General features: G+C 39.7%; 1 long non-coding RNA gene across 1 annotated transcript in view; it reads left to right on the top strand.

Moving 5' to 3' along the window:
- Window positions 1-22,930, top strand: part of LOC137039110 (uncharacterized) — a 104,944-nt gene extending 82,014 nt beyond the window's left edge. Inside the window, exon 3 of the long non-coding RNA XR_010897591.1 lies at window positions 21,282-22,930. This is a non-coding gene — a long non-coding RNA (uncharacterized lncRNA). The remainder of the gene's footprint in view (window positions 1-21,281) is intronic.
- The last annotated feature ends 1,667 nt before the right edge of the window (window positions 22,931-24,597 follow it).

The following is a 24,597-nucleotide window of genomic DNA, read 5'->3' as shown; positions in this document are numbered from 1 at the left end:
CAGAGACAGATTTGTATCTCTGCCTAAATCCTGTGGTGGGTTCTCCGTGTTCTTTTCTCCCTGTGATAGACGCCAGAGTTTGAGAACAGAAAAACCTTATAAATTCATCAGAACGTCTCGCTCCGTTAAAATGAGCTTATTTATCACTGTGTTCTTTCATCGTGTTCCCACTAACACGCCGCACCTCACTAGAGGGGTATTTTATGGGAGCATTGTGGCGGGCGGGTTTGTCCTGGAAAAAAAAAGGAAATATGCAAACATAGGAAACAGAAATTGTTATAGCTTTTGCAAACATTGACTGATTCTGATTTTGAAACTTCAGCTGTGTGTTTGTTGTAGGAGGCCGATCACATGGATGTGACTATTGGGAGTCAAATTTAGCGCCACCAACTGGCATCAGGAAGTGTGTCGCTTTCCAAATGATTTAAAATCACCCTTTTTATTTTTACCAGATTTGCTTCAAGCTGTAGAATACTGAATTTAATATTGTTTTGGTATTTTTAAGACTCTTAGCATGCATGAAATTGCATGAAACTCGACACATCACAGTTGTCGGCCAGTAGACATAGACAAAGCCTTAAAAAGTGGCATGGAGAGGGAGCTTAGTACTGCCACCTAAAAAAAGTGTGTGTGTGTGGGGGGGGGTGTTTGCCTACAGTCACCAAGCTCTGTATATATAATGCTCTCATCGAGCCAGACAACTTCCTAATTTACAGTCATTCTCTCCGACCAACAAGAAGTCAGGCATTTTAGTTTGAATGTGGATTTTTTTTTATTTTTTTTTATTTTTATCAGTCTCAGAATTTTAAACTACTTCTCCTAGCGAGTTGATATGATTTATATCAGTTCACACAACTTTTTTAACATGATAATATATTAAAGATGCTAAATTGTGACTGGATATTTGATATCTCAAACAGTGTTGCCGTGGCAACTGATTAAAATAATGTAACTCAAAAGATTTTAAAATAGTCTTTTACGGTATAAATGCATATTGCCCGTCGTGCACAGTTGGCCTGAAGCCACCGGGGTGGCGGTACCACAGAGACTTGGGCCCGTAATTGCTGCTTGCAGCTATATTGTTTTATTTATAATCAAATTAGTTTACACCGTGCTCTCTCCTCTCGTATCCTGTATCTTGTTTTGGTTGTTAAAACTGTTTTATAAAATAATTAATTTAATTATAACTGATCTTGCTGTAATGCATTATGGGAGTGCTCTAATATATTACTAATATAAGTACTTTAAATTTATTGCTTTTGTATTTATTTTAAATTGTACATTTTAAATATTTTATTTAATAAAATGCAATTTTATTTTTATTTTTATTTATTTTGCATTTGTGGTATTAAATATAGTAATTTCAAATAAAATGTTATATTTCTTTTCTCTATTTCTTTATAATTTATATGAATAATTTTTGTAATTACCTTTTTTCTTGCTCTCCATTTGCTGCAATGCATTATGGGATTGCTCTCATTGCAGAGAATTTATACAATGCTGCTTTATGATTTGTACAGAATAAGTTGCCTTCAGTAGTCAGCATAATAATCTGACCTGCTACTTTTTTTCCCCAATGTCATGCTCTCTCTGTAGACACCTACTGTAGGTTTTAGAATGGAGCATTTGACTGTCCCAAAACATCAGGTCTCACATTTTAAATAATTGAGCAATTACAAATTGAACTTCCCCAGTGAAACATGTTACTAACTAGAGCACAATAGCCCATGAATCAAGTCCTTTGTGAGATTAATTATCATTATCAACGCTTCTAAGCTCATTAATCTCTCGCTCACACACCAGCCCATTTCCCACATCCATACGCAAACCCCTTCCTCAGTGGTCCATTGAAGATCTTCAAGAGACCCTACCCCCATTACATCCTTAACCTTCTCTTCTCTATCGCTGGCTCACATGGGCGTGAAACATTCCTCATCTCCATCTCTCATTCTTCACCTCCTCAATGTCCATTTCATGGATCTTTGGAATGTTGATCACAAATGTTGTCCTGTTGCTTATGTTTAGTAAAATATTTTGATTCATAAAGCACGTTTTGGCTTATGTACACTTTTGTGTGTGTGCGTGTCCACGCGCGCGTGTGTGTGTGTGTGTGTGTGTGGGGGGGGGGGGGGGGGCATTGAGAACAAATGTGTATAATGACATGGGTATGACAGGTATTACAAGGAGAGGGTGAAATATGAGGACATTGGCCATGTCCCCATTTTTTTGAATGCTTATAAATCATACAGAAATAGTTTTTTTTTTAGTTAAAATGCAGAATGTTTCCTGTGATGGGTAGATTTAGGGGCAGTGTAGGGGGATATAAAATATGGTTTATACAGTATAAAAAACATTACCCCGAATGTCCTCACATTTCACAAAAACAAACGTGTGTGTGTGTGTGTGTGTGTGTGTGTGTGTGTGTGTGTGTGTGTGTGTGTGTGTGTGTGTGTGTGTGTGTGTGTGTGTGTGTGTGTGCACCAAAACCCATGTTTTCACATAGATTTCCACTTTGTTCTGAAAAGAACATTGCTTTATGCTTTTAAAAAAGTAAAATAAATAGATTATGTCTTTAAGTCATCATGTCTTACCCCTGTTCTCTTTTTATCATCTGTGCAACACAGGAAAAGAAAAGATGCCTGAGCTGTCCTTTAGCATACAAAAAAAGTTAATGGTGATTCATACTGCCAAGCAACAAGGACAAAACACACTATAACTATAAAATCAGTTCATATGACTCATACACTATATTACAAGTATCAAAACGTATGCTGTATCCAAAATCACATACTCACTATAAACCTGAATAAGTTGGGATAATTAAAAAAATGTGAGGTAATCAGTTACATCAGGTTTTTTTAAATTACGATGTTCCTAATTTTAAGCAGATCTGTCAAGCTTTGAGTTTGTAGAACTCATGCATGTTAATTTCTCCTAACTTAAAAGTACGGAGTTGGCTAACTCAGTACTACAATATTTAGTTAATTATCTTTTTTTTTATTTGAGTTCTTGCAAAATGATATAAGTTGCTTCACTGTAAACCCTAATAGATTTAGATTTGAGATTGAGATTTTTTTAAGTTAAGAAATAACTTGCTAGCTATAACAAAATAATTCAGAAAATGGCAACTTTCTAATTTGCTAACATGATAACACTTAGTGAATGAGTACTATAACCTAAAACATGTAACTTACCTGCTCTCAAACCGAACAGCATGTCTCCAAAAACTCTTCAAAATTAGCAAAACTAAACATTAATCACTACTAAATCTCCCTTACCATTAATCCTGCACAGAGAAACATAGAAAAACAACACATCATTTTAGCATTTACTAACGATTTCTAGTACCATGCAAATGATGCTGGAAAATAAAACAATCCCAACCCAGTTTCAGTTAAAGTTAAGTTAATCTAAATTAAAGGAAATTAGTTCATACAACTCAAAACAATGAAACAGTTCAGTTTGCTTGAAATATGTCAGTGTGAACCTCAAAGAAAAATAAGGTTCTAAATACTCATAATAGTTCATTTAACTGAACATTTTTTTTTCCATTTAAGTTTGTCCTCCTCAAACTAATTAAGTATTTGGAGCAAAAACAGTACACAAGAGTCAGAATACATAACATTCGAAAAACGGTAGGTGAAAAGTCCCCAGATGACCTACGAGCGAGATTCTGAAGTGTGAATGATAGACACTTTACTGTCCAGTGAGGCCACAGGAGAGGGTTTATTAATGGCAGTGATGAAGCGATGGAGCTAAAGCTGTTAGGTCATATGACAGTACAGCATGGTGGATGTAACCCGAATTTCATTAATATTATATAGAGCATACTTTTTTAGTGGTCGCAAAGTAAATTCAAATTCAAATGTAGTACCTAATCAGACAGTATGCCATTTCTGACGTAGCATGGGAGTTTAAATTTTCTATTGGTGCAATTTCTTCCTTTCTCTATCCATGACTTAAACTTTTATAAATCTTTCAAATAAGGATTTTTTTTTTTTTATTAGATACGTTTTTGGCCCCACTTTATATTAGGTGGCCTTAAGTACTATGTACTTACACCAAAACATAAGTACAATGTACTCACTGTGTTCAAATTGTATTGCAAAACACCTTTTATGATATTGAGGTGAGATACAGGTAGAGTTAGGGACAGGTGTGGTGATATGGGTCAGTTTAAGGGTAGAGTTAGGGACAGGTGTGGTGATATGGGTCAGTTTAAGGGTAGAGTTAGGGACAGGTGTGGTGATATGGGTCAGTTTAAGGGTAGAGTTAGGGACAGGTGTGGTGATATGGGTCAGTTTAAGGGTAGAGTTAGGGACAGGTGTGGTGATATGGGTCAGTTTAAGGGTAGAGTTAGGGACAGGTGTGGTGATATGGGTCAGTTTAACGGTAGGGTTAGGTGTAAGTAGGGTTGCCACCTTCAATACAGAAAAATAAGGGACGCCTGCCGCAGCGGTGGCCACACCCCTCGGGGCCACGATGACCACAGTCCCGATGGTGTGCCAGTGCAGTGGTCGTATATCATAACTTAAAACCTAATTTGTATATATAATATATATATATATATATATATATATATATATATATATATATATATATATATATATATATATATATATATATATATATATATTAAGATTGATACCAATGGACATTATAATAGGATATCTGCTATTGAAATCAGTGTGAACAGATGCACTCAGTATAATACACAGCTATGACAATGAAAAACAAACTCAACTGCTGTAACCTAGGGGAGTAGGATTAGAAATTGCAAATTAACTCGAGTAATTTTGTAGTGTTGTGAACAAAGATTTTGACTAAAATATTTGTCATTGTTTGCAGTAACACCATCCAAACAGTGAAACCACTCCTAAATAACTGTAAATGATATAATATCTACAATCATTTCTTATTTTAATAAAACACTAAACAACATTTTTATTTTTGGTAAGTTAAGTAAATATATTTATGTATTATTCCGTTTTTATAGTCTATTGTTAATTCTATAGTATTGGATGATGCAATTATTTAAATTTGTTAAGCATAATAGTTGTTTATTTTATTCCTAAAAGATCCTATTTTGATTAAATATATGTATGTATGTATATATATATATATATATATATATATATATATATATATATATATATATATATATATATCTTATCTCTTATTAAAGTAATGCTTGTGTCTGACTATACAACTTAACCTTAATAAACAAATCATACCATAACATCATTAATGTAGCCTACATTATTAACATTATTTCTTAATAGGCAGTATTTATGAAATCTAACGTTATCAATCAAAAAATTGAGGTGATAAAAAAAAAAAAAAAAAACATAACTGTCTGCCTCAGGAGATGCTTGAGGTATGAAGAACTGTGCCGCGGACACTTTCCAGCCAAATATTTATTTCTTCCCACTCTCGTCTGTACCTCTGCATCCGCTTGCGTTTCTGCTCTGAAACTTTTACAGCTGGACGCGGGGAGGTATTTGGACCTGCCTCCGCCATCGTTTCAAATGGATTCTGCCCATATAGAAAAGAACCTATACCTCTTCTTACTCTGATTGGCCGTGATTCACGGCCCGTGAACCTGAAACAAACCAATCAAACAAACCAACGACGGCAGCGACCCAATTAGGGGCAGAATAGGACGTGTCTTCACACAATGCGGGTGGACCTATGCAAAATACGGGACAAATCGCGTCCCGTATTGCTTTGATACGGGACGCGTCATTTTTCCTGAAAATACGGGACGATTCCGTATTTCAAGGGACGGGTGGCAACCCTAGGTGTAAGGGAAGTGCCAACTGTGTAATTACAAATGTAACTACAGAAATTAATTACAGAAGTAATTACATGCAGGTATTTTTTTAAATGTAAGCAAAATGTAAAAACATGTATGTACACAATAAGTGCATTGTATCAAATGATTAATTACAATGTTAGTACATAGTAGTTAAGGCCACCTAATATAAAGTGGGTCCATGTTTTTTGCTTTTCTAGGTAATTATATGAATTTATTTGAACTCATTTTTATTCTGCGTCCTTACATTCAAATTTGAATTTCATTTCTGCATCATTTGTTACCTTGATTCAAATTAATTTTAATTCAAATTTTACACGCATTCAGTTCATTTTTAAATGTTGCACAAGGATCTTGATAGTATAAATTAGCATCCAGTTTTACTATATTGAAAATAAATTATAATATATATACACTCTCTAAAATAGCTGGCTAAATATATACACTCTCTAAGAACAGCCCAAGTAGGGTTGAAAATGGACAAACCCAGAAATTGGGTTGTTTGAACAAATGGACCCATTCAAACAACCCAATTTCTGGGTTTGTCCATTTTCAACCCTACTTGGGTTGTTTTTAACCCAACTTTTTTTAGAGTGTATATAATATGTCATATATTTAATTAATAATAATAATAATAATAATACATCTTATTTATAAAGCAATTTTCATTTTAAAGAAAATCTCAGTGCTAAAAGAAGAACTCGGCACCAAACAATAATCTGTGACATTACTAGGGAGATTGATAGCGCTAACAATTGTTAACAGCCAAGTCAAGTCATCTGAGACGGTAAAGTCTATGCAACAGTCCCAGTTATATCTCTGACTGATTAGACTGGTCACAGTCATAAAAAATTAAAATAAAATCTAAATCTAACATTATAGTTAGCTTGATTCGGATAAACAGATAACGCCAGCGTCCTCTCCCCCTCGAATTTCACATATGAAAGAACATAATACTGGGTTAGTAAACTATTAAACTTCTCTAATAAAATAAAAAGATGCTTGATGCTTTAGAAGCATTCTAGTTTTGCACCAGAAAATATAGCACACATGCATGTGTTGTTGCAGCTTTTCAACATAAGTTGAATTATGAACAGCATGACCTTTTCGCAGTGACATGACATTGCTCAATGACATGACTCTGCTAATGTTCTTGCAAAAGTCCATTCGTTTTTTACGTAACAAGCATATTGCTGATTGCATGGCCCTTTCCAAGAATCACCTGTACCGCTGAGCGTCACATGAAGTCGTCTTACAGTTGCTGACACCAGCATCAGCGGCCCACTGGAAGGAGGCAGCGAAGTACTTCATTATTCATTGAGCAGTGGGCCTGACACGCTGTGGCAGCATTTTGACAACAGTCACAGCCGTTAAGAGGGCTGGGATTTGAGCAGAGCTCATCTGGCTGGCAGCAGACATGCAATTTAATGGGAATAGAGCATGACAGTGGTCACCGTTACAGAGTGAAAATCCAGCAGGTGTGCATAACGCTAGCGTCCCGACGGAGCGGAGGCAAAGTGAAAGGCAGCTATATTCTCGCTCGGTTCTCGAAACATGCCGTGATGATTGTACTCCCTCCTGGCACCAAGCTGTTTCTGCATTACGCCCTCATGCATCCTGGGGCAAGTGGCTGCAGAATTTCATTGCTGTCACTACACATCCCCTTCCTGCGATGAGGCAGAGCAGGATTTGCCCCGTCCTTTCATGTAAATCAACTTGAAGTCTTTAACAGATCTTTTTTAATTGGCGTGCAATGTTTGCAAACACTCTGCATATTGCATATTACAGTGCCCAGAGAGCCTTAAAGCCTTCTTTTACAGTATGGCACTCAGATCCAGGCGTGGCGTGCAATGATGAGCTGGCAAGATGGCAACGGCCAGCTCGTCTCTACTTTATACTTCGGAATTGTTCTTCGGATTCCTATGGTTGACGTCATGAACACTATGTCTGTATTTTTTTACAGTCTATGGTTTACACGCACAGCTCTTACTGGTCTCTGTCTGTCACACTCCCCCTCTACAACTCAATCCAGTCAGGGTCACGGCACCAAATGTCCTACTCAATCCGCTACGAGCAGGCGCGCTAACAAGGTTGCTAAAGACTGCAGTCGCTAGAGCACCTCTTGAGGGCAGGGGAGTGAAGTTTACATGCACAGCTCTTACTTATATACACACCGATCAGGCATAACATTATGACATATGATTATATCATTCCTAATATTGTGTTGGTCTCGCATTTGCTGCCAAAACAGCCCTGACCCGTCGAGGCATGGACTCCACGAGACCTCGGAAGGTGTGCTGTGGTATCTGGCACCAAGATGTTAGCAGCAGATGTAAGTTGCAAGATGGGGCCTCCATGGATCGGACATGATTGTTCAGCACATCCCACAGATGTTCGATTGAATTGATACCTGGGGAATTTGGGGGCCTATTCAACACCTCAAACTCGCTGTGCTTCTCAACCCATTCTTGAACCATGTTCTGCAACAATGCTTAGATAAGTGGTTTGTGTCAAAGTAACATCCACATGGATGGCAGGACCCAAGGTTTCCCAGCAGAACATTGCCCAAAGCATCACACTACCTCTGTCGGCTTGCATTCTTCCCATAGTGTATCCTGGTGCCATGTGTTCCCCAGGTAAGCGACACACACGCACCCGGCCATCCACGTGATGTAAAAAATAAACGTGATTCGTCAGACCAAGCCACCTTATTCCATTGCTCCGTGATCCAGTTCTGATCTGCGGCTATAGCCCCATACTCGACAAACTGCAGTGCACTGTGTATTGTGCACCTTCCTATCAGAACTAGCATTAACTTCTTGAGTAATCTGAGCTAAAGTAGCTCGTCTGTTTGATTGGACCACACGGGCTATCCTTTGCTCCCCACGTGCATCAGTGAGCCTTGGCTGCTCATTACCATTTCACCATTTTACCACTATTCCTTCCTTAGACCGCATTTGATAGATACTGACCACTCCAGACCAGGACCACCCCACAAGAGCTGCAGTTTTGGAGATGCTCTGACCCATTCGTTTAGCCATCACAATTTGGCCGTCAAACTCCTTATGCTTGCACATTTTTACTGCTTCTAACACATCAACTTTGAGGACAAAATGTTCAGTTGCTGTCTAATATAACAGGTGCTGTGAAAAGAGATAATCAGTTTATTCACTTCACTTGTCAGTGGTCATAATGTTATGCCTGATCAGTGTATATATATATTTACAAACACACACACACACACACACACACACACACACACACACACACACACACACACACACACACACACACACACACACACACACACACACACACACAAATATTGGATTAAAGAATATTTTGATTAAAATATTTAAAATATTTTTCTTGTCAATATCAATATTGTTATTGACAAAAAATAGTCTGATTCTGCAAGTGTCACTTTAGGGTCTGTGTAGTTTCTGCCTGTCACTCATAGGAAGCAGGAAGCTACGGGTGTGATGTTGAAAAGCCACATTCAACATCATGAGTTGTTATTAGCTTGTTTTTTGCTTCTGTTTTGTTTGACAGCACTGAGGTTGCGTACTGCTACCCTCTTGCTCCATTTTTTATAACCACAGTCACATAAATGTATTTGCCATGCTTTTACCAAAAGGGCTAGTGTGACAGAAGCTTCAAAAGGGCTACCAGTTCAGGGGAAGTCAAGAGAAATCAGAAGAAATGAACTAAAAGCACAATACTTTTTATATTAGAGGGTTAGAGGTGAAGCATTGATTGACTGATAGACAACTACTGTGTAAGTGTTTGTAACTTTTCTCATTTTTGATTGTTTGTTCATTTGTTGTTGGATAAGTGTGTCTGTGTGGTGCAGTGGTGTGTATTAGTAGTTTTGGTGTATTGTGGTGGTGTGTGTGGGAGTTAGCATTTGTTGAGTTAGCATTTGTTTGGTCTTTGCCACGTTGGGAGTCAGTTTGTTGGGGGCGTGGCCAGCGAGGTATTAAAAGCCTCGTGTGTTTGTTAGCAGCTGGTTAGAGGTGAAGCATTGATTGACTGATAGACAACTACTGTGTAAGTGTTTGTAACTTTTCTCATTTTTGATTGTTTGTTCATTTGTTGTTGGATAAGTGTGTCTGTGTGGTGCAGTGGTGTGTATTAGTAGTTTTGGTGTATTGTGGTGGTGTGTGTGGGAGTTAGCATTTGTTGAGTTAGCATTTGTTTGGTCTTTGCCACGTTGGGAGTCAGTTTGTTGGGGGCGTTCCCAGCTGCTTTCAATAACGATACTCAAGTGAGTATAAATAGCGTGATAGTCCGCGGCAGCGGAAGCGGCAGTGTGAAGCCCTCCTTGTGTGAAGACCGACGAGTGTAAAGACTTCAACTCTTCCCTGTGCAACTCCTCGCGAGCAAGGACCTCGACAAGCCACTTGAGTATCATCTTCCTTTCATTATTTGTGTTCGGCTCTTTTCTAATTCCGATCTGGCCTTTTCTCTGATCTGTATTCACCATGTGCTTCCAAATCTCAACTATAACTACTAGCACTCGTAATTCACGCTCTGTACGCATGAGACGCCGCAATCCTAATAATTTGCGCTATATCCTAACATCCTCTACTACTTTACTCTCTATTCCAATTGGTCTCTGGAATTGTCAGTCTGCTGTAAACAAAGCAGACTTCATTTCATCTATTGGGACTCATTCTCAGCTCAGCCTCATGGCCCTAACTGAGACCTGGATCAAACCAGAGGACACTGCCACTCCTGCAGCCCTTTCAACCAATTTAACTTTTTCACACACTCCTCGGCCTATTGGGAGGGGTGGGGGTACTGGTTTGCTTATCTCAAATGATTGGAAATTTGATCCATTACCATCTCTACCGGCCAGTTCATTTGAATCGCACTCAATCACTGTTACTCACCCTGTTAAAATCCATGTGGTAGTGGTCTATCGTCCTCCAGGTCACCTCGGTAACTTTGTGGAGGAGTTGGATGTGTTACTTTCTAGCTTCCCTGAGGATGGCACTCCACTGATTCTGCTTGGTGACTTCAACATCCATCTTGATAAACACCTAGCTGCAGACTTCAGCACTCTACTGACTTCATTTGACCTTAAGTTAGTATCTACTACGGCTACTCACAGATCAGGTAACCAATTAGACCTTGTATACACACGCAACTGCTCCACGGACAACACTTTAGTTACTCCATTACACACCTCAGACCACTTTCTCATCACTCTTAACCTCATACTGACTCCTCATACAACACGCACTCCTACACAGATCACCTTTCGGCGTAATCTACGCTCCCTCTCTCCCTCTCGCCTATCCACTATGGTATCATCTTCACTCCCTCCACCTGCTCAGTTCTCAGCACTGGACACTAACAGTGCTACCAACACTCTTTGCTCCACTCTAACATCCTCCTTAGACAGTTTTTGCCCCCTCTCATCCAGACCAGCCCGCCCCACCCCATCTGCCCCCTGGCTGTCTGATGTTCTCCGTGAACATCGCTCTGGACTCAGGGCGGCAGAGAGGAAATGGCGGAAATCTAAAAACTATACTGACCTTACCTTGTATCAGTCGCTTCTCTCTTCTTTCTCTACAAATGTCTCCACTGCTAAAACAACATACTACCACAACAAAATCAACAAATGCTCTGACTCTCGCAAACTCTTTAAAACATTCTCCTCTCTCCTTTGTCCTCCTCCTCCCCCTCCTTCATCAACTCTTACAGCTGATGACTTTGCATCATTTTTTACAAACAAAACATCCCTCATCAGCAAACAGTTCTCCTCATCACAAACTGACAAGCACATCTCAACAACTAACACGAACACGCTTCCATCCTTCTCTCCGCTCTCCGAGGCAGATATTTCTAAACTCATCCTTTCCAATCACCCTACTACCTGTCCACTTGATCCTATACCCACTCACCTCCTTCAGGCCATTTCTTCTTCAATCACTCCTGCACTCACTCACATTGTCAACACTTCTCTTCATACGGGAACCTTTCCCACAGCATTTAAGCAGGCTCGGGTAACCCCACTGCTTAAGAAACCCTCTCTGAATCCAGCACTTTTAGAAAACTACCGACCGGTATCCCTTCTGCCTTTCATTGCAAAGACCCTTGAGCGAGTTGTGTTCAATCAACTCTCTATGTTTCTTGAAAGGGACAACCTCCTAGACAACAACCAATCCGGCTTCAAAAGCGGCCATTCGACTGAGACTGCCTTGCTCTCGGTAACTGAGGCACTGAGACTGGCAAAAGCAGCTTCCAAATCCTCAGTGCTCATTCTGCTGGATCTGTCTGCTGCTTTTGACACAGTTAACCACCAGATCCTCCTGTCAACACTTAAGACGATGGGTATCTCAGGAACTGCACTCCAGTGGTTCAGGTCTTACCTCTCTGGTAGGTCCTACAGGGTGTCATGGAGAGGTGTAGTGTCTAAGTCACATCATCTAGCTACTGGGGTTCCCCAGGGCTCAGTCCTTGGACCACTTCTCTTCTCCATCTACATGTCATCATTAGGTTCCGTCATTCAGAAACATGGCTTTTCCTATCACTGCTATGCTGATGACACTCAACTCTACTTCTCATTTCAACCAGATGATCCTACAGTCAGTGTTCGTATCGCTGCCTGTCTGACAGACATTTCTGACTGGATGAAAGAGAATCATCTTAAACTCAATCTTGCAAAGACAGAATTACTTGTTTTCTCAACCAACCCAGCACTTCATCAAAATTTCTCCATTCAGCTTGGTTCATCGACCATAACTCCATCAAGGACAGCCAGGAACCTTGGAGTTGTGATTGATGACCAGTTAAACTTCACTGACCACATTACTGCAACAACCCGGTCCTGCAGATTTGCTTTATACAACATTAGAAAGATTAGACCCTTCCTATCAGAACAGGCTGCACAACTCCTGGTTCAAGCTCTTGTTCTCTCCAGACTGGATTATTGTAATGCTCTTCTGGCTGGGCTTCCAGCATGCACTATCAAACCCTTGCAGCTGATCCAGAATGCAGCGGCGAGAGTGGTCTTTAATGAGCTGAAGAGAACGCATGTTACGCCTCTCTTCATCAAACTGCACTGGTTGCCAATGGCTGCTCGCATCAAATTCAAGGCTCTAGTTCTCGCCTACAAAACAACCACTGGTTCTGCACCATTATACCTAAACTCAATTGTTCAGACTTACACACCCTCCAGAAGCTTGCGTTCTGCGAATGAGCGGCGCCTCGTGGTTCCTTCCCAAAGAGGCATGAAATCGCTCTCACGGACATTTTCCTGGACCGTTCCCACCTGGTGGAATGACCTGCCGATCTCAATTCGTGCTGCCGAGTCTGTAGCCATTTTTAAAAAAAATCTTAAGACACATCTTTTCCAATTGCACTTTTCCTATTGCACTTGACCAATACAGAATAGCACTTACTGATCATATCTACGTCTCATCCGGATTTGTGCCTTCAGGCGGGTATGTTACATAGTTATCATAGCTACCAAAACCCAGTGTTCTGTATTTTGTGTACGTGAGTTTTTGCTGTCGATGGCTATTGCTGCGCGTTTAGCTAGAATGCCATACAAAACCAACCCATTGGGCCACTGAATCCGCATTAACGACAACAGTTGGGGCATCAGCCTTAGTCCTAATGGGTTGTTATCTTATCTTAGCTATCCAAATCCTGTGTTCTGTATTTTCCGTACGTGACTATTTGTTGTAGCTGGCTATAAAAAAAAAAAAAAAAAAAAAAAAAAAAAAAAGTTGTGTACTGTGCTAATTAATTGAGATTTCTTACAGCTCTTACAGGTTGTTGGCTTTGTTTGTTTCGTTGCTTCTATTGCTCTACCCTTTTTTTGTAAGTCGCTTTGGATAAAAGCGTCTGCTAAATGATTAAATGTAAAATGTAAATGTAAATATTGAATTTAGAAAGCTACGTAGAATATTTTAACTGATTTTAGGATGCAGGAATCAATAGTAGTCATTTAGAAATTTACTTCTTTTTTTTTATTTTATTTTTTATCTTGACAGCATGGTCATCTGCTCTGTGGAACAACATCTTAGACAGGGGAAGGTTGTGGAACACCCTAATCCAGTGGTTCTTAAACCTGTCCTGGAGGAACACCAGCCCTGCACATTTTTTATGTCTTCCTATATCTGACACACCCATTTCAGGTCTTGCAGTCTCTACTAATGAGCTGATGAGTTGAATCAGGTATGTTAGATGAGGGAGACTTAAGCTGTGTCTCATTTCGTTAAATTTCGAAGGCTGCATACTCCGGAGGACACGTCCTGTGTAGGATGCAGTATTCGAAGTGTCCTCAATCAGAATTAAACGAGACGTAGGACACACAGGCAGGAAGTATCTCGTTGCTATGCCAACACATTCAGCCTCGTTGCGCTCTCATGCCAGTTTATATGAATGAAAATTATTTATAACTTGAAAATTACAATGAAATGTTTCTTGTCTTGACAGCAATATACTGTTATAAACGTTTAAAAAGCACTAAAGCGTTGTAATCCTGTTAACCACAACTATCTGTTTGAGGTAATAGAGCTTAAAAATAAAAACAAGCTTGAACTTACATTTTAAACACCATGCCTACGCTCGCATGTATATCTGGCAGTGGTGCAGTTTTTTCATATAATATAAAAATATATATATGATGGCTGTTAACAGCGACGCAAAGAATTGTGGGTTATCTCCAGCCGCGAAGGCTACACCTCATGCACACTCCGAAATCCTCTGAAAGAAGGACGCCATTCGAAGGTCACATTTGAAGTGTCCTACTCACTTTTTTGTAATGAGACGGCCTTATGACGTATGCAGCCTTCAAATGCGACCTCCGGAGGACGCAGCCTTCTGAAATGAGACACAGCTATACAAAATGTGCAGGGCTGGTGGTCCTCCAGGACAGGTTTGAGAACCACTGCCCTAATCCAACTCTAGAACAACTTGTCATTTTATGTAAGAAAAAAACAGAACCTGTTAGCACAACTGACAGAAACACCCATAAATCTTTCTCTCTGTTTAGCAGAATTATGATAGTCAGTCTCCAAGTCAAACTCTTCAGCTAGTAGTGGTTGGCCATTATGGTTTTGCATTAGTCGATGCCAATGTCCATACCTAGAGAACTGTGTGGATAGTATAGTACCAATATACAGTATCTCAAAAGCCCCGTTTCCACCAAAATTACCCGGAACAATTTGTACCAGGAACTTTTTTACAGGAACTTTTCTCCCCCCCAGACCTGCAACTGTCTGCGTTTCCACCGCTAAATAAAGTTCCGAGAAGATTAGGCAAATTAGTTGTATTGTTTACATAAGACGTTATCTAAAGCGATCTGGTGTTTACATGTGATGACTTTCAATCGCAATCATTTTGTCTGCCCCATCAAAAATGTCAACGCTGTTTTCTCCAGCAGCTGGAATGTGTTAACTGTAGCCATAGCAACTCTTAACGGCCACCAGGACTAATACAGTATTATATAATAAGCTATTTATTTGTTGTAAAGTGTAATAATCATCTCAGAAAAAAAAAAAATCTTCTGTCAGATGCAGTTAAAGTAAAAACTGACTGGGGCAATATACGCTGTGTCATTATTCCAACATTATCTTCATAACTTACGAAATAAAAAGCTTACCCCTCAGAAAAATTAGCTTTTCTCTCTTGTCAACATGAGCGCGGCGCGCTGTCACGTCATGTAAGGACGCACACTTAAAAGTAATCGGTCAGGTCGTTATACAAAAAATAGACTGTAAAAAATTAATAACGAGTATGGAAGAGATTCAAGCTGTGCTGCTTTTGCTGGTTATGTATAGGTTTACTAAAGAGGTAAACCTACAAGTTAACAACGACAGAAAAGAGCACTATATGCAGATTCAGCAGCATATTCAGAAAGCTTGTAAAGCTAGATTTTAAATGACAATGTATATTATTATCAGCTATTACGGACATTGCACGTGAGATGTTCTGAGAAGAACGCCCGCCATCAGACAGAGAGCAAGACTGATTTTACTGAACGCAGAACGAACCTCGCAAAAGACTTTTAAAAATGCCGGTTGAAATAAAATGCTGCGTGAGCTCAACCAATCAGAATGTTCAGCGCCCAAGTCCCGTCCTTGAAAGTTCCTGAACTTTGAAAAAGTACTACCTCGCGAGCAGGGCCGTTTGGAGGGGGACATATTTACCCGGAACTTCATTTAGACCCTGGTTCCTGTGGTCTAAACACACCGAGTACCACCCAAAGTTCCTGTGGTCGAAACGCGGCTAAAGTACTTTAAAAGATGTCATGGAGCTAAATCAAAAAAATATCTCATTTTTTCAAATGCATTTACATCTGAATAATAATATAAGCTATACATAATAATCAACGTTTATCAAATAATCTATCAAAGCCCAAATATCACATTAAAGGGATTGTTCAGTCAATAATAATAATAATAATTCTGTCATCATATTACCCATAAAACTTGAGGTTGAGTAAATGGGGACAGAATTTTTGGGTGAACTATCCCTTTAATTGGCATGGCGTATCACTATTTAGGATTTCAACATATGAACTCAGCTGGGATTTTAAAACCGCAAATTCTCTTCATTTTTCAGGCCAGGTTGTGTCTAGTATATGGCTATATGGATCATGTTTTGGGCTTTAATGGTGAAGCATGTATAATTAGAGAAACCATTCCAGAAAGGGTCCCTAGAGAGATACTGGCACCTGCGCTCTCATCAATGCAAGAGACACGCGCTCACTGGCACAATATTTCCAGGAAACCACATCAGGTGACTATTGGTAGTCATGGCGTGTTTGTTTTGTTGCCAGTATGTATGAATGCACATCTGATCTGTTTTATTTAACAAAGCATGCACCGCTACCTCACATGCAACCTGCCATCTGTGCACAATCATGCATGAGAGCAAGCATCTGACTTAAACCTCAACACATGTTATGTTATGGATACTGTACATAAAACAAGATATCATGGACAGGTCAGGTGGACTTGCATGTACTATAAATATTGCATGGGTTTTATTGGTCAAACTGGGCTGGATTTCATTAACTTTGCATCAAATTCGCCATTTCAGATTTCTCCATCCATTATTTTGTGCATTAGGTACTTCAATGGAAACCACCACAGCCTGGATGCATTTTTACTTGCATGTGGTGCTTTTGGAACCACTTATTGTATCCTCATGCATCCTTATAGGTTGCACAAGCACTGATATGCATTATTCATCAGTGGCATGCTTTGATCTCAAAAGGTTGCAGATGGTATAGGGTCATAATCTGCCAACAAACTTGCCTGCATTTCACTTTAAGCTTTCATTGAGTCTCAGGAGAGCTGAGGATGCTCAAAGTGGCTGGTATATGGCACGGCAGAGCTGACGCTTAATTTAACCCCGATTAGAGGTGCAGTGTGCCAGAACAGAACAGAACAGAACTGGTGTGGGAGGAGGAGGATGTCTGTCAGATAGATCGGCCACTGAGTGCAACAGCCGGTCTTTTGAGGTGAGAAGACCGGTTGTTCCATGCCTGTTGTTTCAGAACAGTTTTTCAATCACATGGTCAAGATATTGACCATGTGATTCAGTTGAAGGAAGTCGTTTGTAATCGTAGATCGGTGCTGCTGGGTGATTTGTGTAACTGGGTTAATGAGGGCACATTTTAACACTGGGGCCATTTATTATTGCACTGTAGTTCTTCTGAAGAAAATATGAGGTGGGTGTTGTGGGTGGTTGCCAGGGTCTTTCTGTTAAGTTGCAAAGAGGTCAACCATTTTAAGTATGAACAATAGTAATAGTGATTCTTGGCTTAGGTGCGTCCATCTGTCTGTCTGCTGTTTGTCTGTCGTTCCATCCATCGTATCATAATAGGTCTCAAACCGTATTCTGGACTCTGGATATTCTAAAGCTGCACCATAAATCAGTAATATAGTACATTACTGCAAAACACAGTATATACATGGAATATAAAAACATAGGGTCTAATGTATGTATGACAACAATAGCTCTGGTTTATAGTGATATAACTGCTCTTTCAGGGCAAATACCGCTATGGGATTACATAACCCCTTCATGGAAAAAATAATGTAATTCATTTTTATGTGATCATAATTTTTTTTTTTTTTGGGGGGGGGGGGGATTATGGGATACTATCATGCTATGTATGGCCTTCTACTGACCCCAGTGGTTTGTCTTTTTGCAAAATGAACAAACACGCATAGTCTGCACCTGTAGTGAATTATAAATGTTCTGTATTAAAATGTAATATCAAAAACTGAATTTTAAACCATGAATCTGTATATGCATAGAACACTCAGTTCCTATTGGCATGCATAATATCTCACCAGCAGGTAGAGTCTTTCATAAGAACCTGCTGTGCAGAATAACTGCACATTCTGACAGCCAAATAGTACCCATATGAGACCTGCAGACTGCGCTCAGGATGGGGGCTGGGAAACAGTAAAGTTTGAATCAAACACTCAGCCCTGAAGCATCTTAGTTCTCCTCTGGTCAGAAAATCTTTCTTTTAGAAGAGCCTGAAGGTTTCTGAATTTGGAGAACACATTGCAGTTTCTTTGACCGTATATTCAGAATATGAAGAACATGAAATGACACCGCAGGCGTCACAATGAGCTCACTGTGATTGCTTTTATTTGGCAAGAGTTAAAGGGCACGAAATGGAGGGCGTAAATTAATTTGACACACTTGGTGCTCTTAAAGGGGACTCTATATGCTTTTAAAGGATCTATGGGAAATGGGCAAGATCTGCTCAAAGCAGAGCCAAAGCAGGTGGTAGCTGCCAAGATCCATGTGAACCCACCATATATGATTTATGCAGCATCGTGGGCACAGCGTGTGTGTGTGTGTGTGTGTGTGTGTGTGTAGTGGGGGGTGGGCTGTATATAATTGTGTAAGGAGGGGCTAAGAGTAATGAGTTTCACTGAAACAATCTCACATGAACGCTATATATGCATACACTTAAAAAACATTAAAACAATCTTAATTTTCTTAATTTTTTAACTTTTGACTGGTAAAACTCTAGGTGGCGCAGGTCCTTAACTCAATCTTCTTGCCATCACATCATTTATAGGGCCTAGCTGATTGGTTCCTGTGATATCAGTAGCCAGTGAGCTCGCTGCTCAGCCTTCAAGTACTTGGTCAGCATTTGTTGTAGCAGTTGCAGTGTGCGTTCAGAAACCCTCCTCCTTCCCCAGCTCCACCTGTATATCTGCTATGGGTAATTCATGTGTGCTATATTGTGCAGCAGCAGCATGTCTTACTTGCTCACAGCCGCATGTCTTGGCAGTAGCAAGTTCCATACGTACTTTAGAGCTGCAGCAGCAATAACCAGCAGCAGCATTATAGCAACTTTATTCCACCAAGACCAAATACCTAAAAAGCTTATAAGTCATATAGAATGAGATTATTTTTGGGGTAGGGGTGGTGTAAGGGGATAGAATATACAGTTTGTACAGTACAAAAACCATTAAGTCTGGGGAGTCCCCACAAAGATAGCGAATCAGACGTGTGTGTGTGGGGGTGTGGGTGTAATGAGGAATACATAAAGAGGAACATAATTGTGAATGTTTCATTGACTTGTGATATTTTGACATTTCCTTTGAGATCTCACTGTATGTATTGTATGTTAAAAGGTAATTTTACACTTGCTCAATTGGGTTATTCTTTTATATTATTATCATCATTATTATTTATTCACTTGTTGATCTCTTAAAAGGTTGCATTAATTCCAGGTTAAGTGATATTACACAACAAAGTCATTTCATCAATCTGGTCCCAGCTTTAATCATTGCTCAGTGACCTCTTGAAAAAAAAAGTAGTGTGCATTGGTGTTTTTGCGCAGAAGATTGAGGTTAGCAGAAAATGGGTCACTGTAAGACTCTCGCTGTGTGTGTGTGTGTGTGTGTGGCCTACTGCTATCGCCTGAGAATTGAAAGGAGAAGCACAAAGATAATTAGCTGTTTGAGAACCAGAGACAACCGTGTTTCGTCTGATCCATTTTGAGCTCTGACACTGTCAGTGTAAGGGTTAACGTTGTTGTAAGCAATACCCATTTGCTTGAGTGCTATTTTGGTTGGAACTCTAGAGAGGATAGGAGTGCATTAAATCCTGTGGTGTTGCTATTACCTCAGAGGTAACTGAAGTTCAGATGCTGTTCGGCTTAGGAGAGTGACCCCGCCACAATAAATTAGAGATTGATTATAATATAAACATAGCATAAAGCATATAGCATAAACACATCACATGTATTAAATAAAGTTTGTTTTTGAAACTTGAGCATTAGTTAACTTGCATACAAACGCAAGTAGCTTCCTAGAACAGATATTTGTTTTGCAAGTGAATAATTAGGCCTACATTTATATTGTATTTAAAGTGTTCTTAAACTTTCTAGAAAAGGTTGTTTTGGAGTGTATCCCCGGGAAGCTTGTTTGTCCCACATAAAACATTTTAAAAGATAATTGCGACTTTTTATGTATAATTGCAATTGTGTGATATAAAGTCAAATTTATGAGATATAAAGTCAGTTAGAATTCTAGGTTACCCTTGTAGTTTTGTTATCTTCAGCTTTGTTTAGTTAATTGTCTGCTATTTGAGTTCCTCTTTAAGGTCACTAAGGCTTTGTCTAGTCACTGTTATGTACGGTAGTGTTTCCGTTGCCTGTCTGCATGTTCCTGTAAAGTTCAGATTAAAGTTTGTTTGATTGTGATCTTCTGAGTCTTCAGCCTGGTCCTGGGTCACCAACCGTGACAGATATAAAGTAAGAATTGCACAATTGTGACTTTACAACACACGATTGCAACTTTATCACAGGATATCGCAATTGCGAGAAAAAAAAAAAGTGAGATAAAAAGTCGCAATTGCTTTTTAAATGTTTTATTCTGTGGTGGAAACGAGCTTCATGCTGTATCACAATTATTACAGCACAGATATTTGCTCTAAAATAAAGAATAATTACTTCAAAGTGCAGGATGCACAAAAATAGCAAATAGCTTGCTTTCTAAGCCACAAACTTAGCACACTACAAATATTTGTTTTGCAAGAGACTACAGAGGGAAATTAAAAATGCATCAAACTCCAAAGTGAACTGCATTCATGTTGTTTTGTGCTGTGACCTTACTGTATTTTTATAAATATATATCACAATCATTTTTTGTCTTTTTTAATCATCTGAAACATGCTGTGATTGTTTTCCAAAGTGCAGTAAGTTAATCTGTATAGTGCATTTCTCACGGTCATGTGTTTGTTTTATACTTATTTTACATTCTTGTTCTGATACGACTTACCTGTTTTGTTTTTTTGTTTTTCTCTTAACACATTTTTTTTTGACCTGTTGCAATGTTTCTCGGTGCACAAAAATAGCCAGCAGCTTGCCGTCGTACTTGCTAAGTGCACCGCAAATATTTGTTTTGCCAAAATAAAAGAGGTCTAGAATGCAAGTAATTCGAGTTATTTTCTCTTCTGCCAGATTTCACCACCCTCGACGTCAGTGGCGCCTCTGCCTGTGATGTCAGGCGGACTGAGGCAGTCAGAAGTGTTAGCAGGGTGCCTGATGTCCCAACCTTCCCCTATTTACTGATCCGGCAAATCCAGGCACCCAAACAACCCCATCCACCACCATTCATCCTCCAAATACTGATAAAAACAACTGTCTGACCACAGACGCAGTGGAATGTGCTCCGCAGCATTTCACAAAGGCAGACAGTCTCTCAAACAGCTGCCAATTCTCCCACAAATGCGTGAGTCTGGGGTTCATGAGAGGGAAGGCCTTGGAAGAAAACAACCTGAGCTCATGTAGACACTGATACCTTCATGGCCGGGCCGCTTTCTGTTACACCGGGCCCGGATCCAAAGCTGGATGAATTCTGGATGAGTTTTAACTTGCCGTCTTTTTCCCAATCTTCACGGACACATGTTTTTGATTACAGCGTGTATTTGTTTGAATGTTGCCGGGAGGGCGTGACAGAGAATGAATATGTAATATGTAAGGTTTAATTGAAATCTTTTACAAAAGCCGAACATCTACGACCTGTCTGCATGCCAAACACTTGTGGTCTTTCACCTACACGCAACAAATCTCTGCATTTGCAAAAGTGGTTTAAGGCTGTCTAAGACTCTGTCTGGCTGTGGCCTTCCTGTCCTACATTCATCATGTGTCTCATCACTGTTTTTCTTCTTTTTCCTCCCCGCCTGGCAGAATGTATGAGCATGTCATGAGGAGCAGACGCAGTCCTAAACCACCAGACAGTGTCTCACTCCTGCGCTGAATCACAAGCGAGTTGTGAGAGGGGAGCAGCTGGGTGTTTGTGTGTGGCAGAGGCCGTACAGCTCATCCCGTTCCTTCTGTCTGCTGCAGAATGAATCTGGCTGGACGAGGGGGAAGGAATCTCTGTGATTTCATTTGGCTGAGCTCCTCCACCTGCACATACTTTCTCCATAATGTAACCGCCAGAAGGCAATCAGGATCCCAACCAAATCCTGTCAACATTTCCATCCGTTGCCACAATTTGGCACACAATTTTCTTAATAAATGTGATATTTTTAAAGCTAGGGTAGGTCATTTCGGAGGGGCTAATAGCAAGCAAGCTTTGAAAGCATGAGATCCCACCCTCCCTTCAGAGCGTCTTCAAAACACATGAACTCACACAACCAGAGCAGAGTCTGCAAAGTGTCATGAGAGGCGGAATTAAATGACCTCATGTCTAAAAGTACATAACATTAAAAAAATAATGAACATAAGCTCTGACTTGTACCACCTGAAATTAATTTAGCCATTGATAGTGTTGCCATAGCAATGCATAAACAGCTCAGTAGAACGTCACAGGTTGAGGTCTTGTAATTATGACATGGTAGGAACACAGAATAAGCTTGTTGTTTTGGTTCAGGTGGAAAGGTGGCTGCTGTTTGCGGCACTCTGTGACTGTCTACAACTCTGCATAATTTCAAGGAACGTGGTGATTACGTGTGCTGTGTGTACGAGTAGGTGTGTGGAGGTTGAGGTATGCGAATAAAGGTTGACAGGCAGGTATAGAACATCCTTAGCCTGACAAGACCCATATCAAGATGTTTGGTCTGAAAACTCACCATTGACAGGGCTCAATCCGAGGGGCGGATAAACGGTTGTCTTTCAACTTCTTAATTTTGTTTTGGAGGTCTTCTGCAATAGGTTTACATGAATCCAATATCAAAAAAGACTTTAATGTTCTTATAATATACATTGCAGCATCACCTCTTTCCCCACAGTGTCTGAAACGATTCGATAAAGCATTCAGAAGTGAGTGTCGGAAGCTAAACTTCCACCGTATCTGAATTTGACCTCTGGAGGCTTCCTCGGCACCTAATACACAGTGATACAAAAAGTAACAATGGTGTCGATTTTACCGTATCAATCTGAGTGCGAGTCCTCATCCTTTAGTAGTGCATCCAAAGTGGTTTTGCTTTCAGAGTGCAGAAAATATAGCCTGACAAGCCAGACCAACATCAAGATGTTTGGTCTGGAAACTCAGCATTGACAGGGCTCAATCCGAGGAGCGGGATAAACGGTTCAAACTCCCTCTGCACGCGATAGGATAGCGCTACAACCAACCAGAGCAACGAAGGTGAAGCAGAGCTAGTTGAAAGATTAAACTTTAGCCGTATCCGGTCGGCAAAACTCCGAACACATCTTCCCTTCTTAAGAATGACTTCAGTGCCGTTCATTGTTCTTTTCTCAGAGAAAAGCTTAACTCCAAGTCTTCTAGAGTTGCGGTCAAAGCTGATTCGAAAGACCGCCGCCTTTCGCCAGTTTCTGTGTTTATTAGAAGCACGCAAATGCAACTCGGCCGTCGTCATTATGTTAAGCCCCGCCCACCGACTCTATACACGATGTGATTGGCCCGCCCAGAGTTTGGCGTTTACAGTTCAGAAGGGTATTGAGAGCAGCTAGACGACACTCGCGGCAGATTAGATTTGCTGCCACTAGGGTGCGTCTAGATTTCTAGGCTAGAACATCCTATCATTGCATTCAGACCTAATGCGATGATTGGACGAACATTTTTGGACCTGGTACATTTACATAACGATGTACTAAAAACTGAACCGTTTTCCCTATTTTTTTTTCGCATACAGAAAACACCATTGTCAAAACTCTGTCTGTTCACACGGATCCGCAATAAGAAATGCCATGTTATGCATGCCAGGCCAGTAGTTAAGTAAAAATGTGCCTATATACGGAACATGCATATTGTAATATGCATGCGCACAGTGTCACCGTTTTTTTTTTACAAATTTGCTTTTTGTAGTTTATACAGAGATGATAACTGTAAAACTTCCACTTTGAAACCCATTTTTAAATGTTAGCATTTTCAGACCCCCAAAATGCCATTGTCGTGTAAATAAACAGCCAGAATGCATATAAAGTTTTACATTTTTAGTTGAAAGCTGTCATGTAAATGGTCCCTGAGACTTATAGAAAGAAGATATAGGCTCTATACATTTATTTTATTTTATCAATTTTACGGAAAACAAGAAAAACTGCATAATATAAGAGGAAAGAGATGAACAAACATAAAAGCAATATAGATGAACATACATATATAAACACACACACATATATATATATATATATATATATATATATATATATATATATATATATATACACACACACATCATATACTGTGTATATACACAGTACAGACACACATTGTATATCTCCACATTCAGAATGTGTGAGAGTGCAAATCATTGAAAGTATAATATTATCATTTTTTCAATATTTTGACACTTCTGTTATTGATTGCTCT

Source organism: Pseudorasbora parva, chromosome 13, assembly GCF_024679245.1.
Source record: "Pseudorasbora parva isolate DD20220531a chromosome 13, ASM2467924v1, whole genome shotgun sequence".
Taxonomy (NCBI): domain Eukaryota; kingdom Metazoa; phylum Chordata; class Actinopteri; order Cypriniformes; family Gobionidae; genus Pseudorasbora; species Pseudorasbora parva.
Note: the sequence above shows the minus strand (reverse complement) of the source record. Positions and strands in the feature narration are given on the sequence as shown.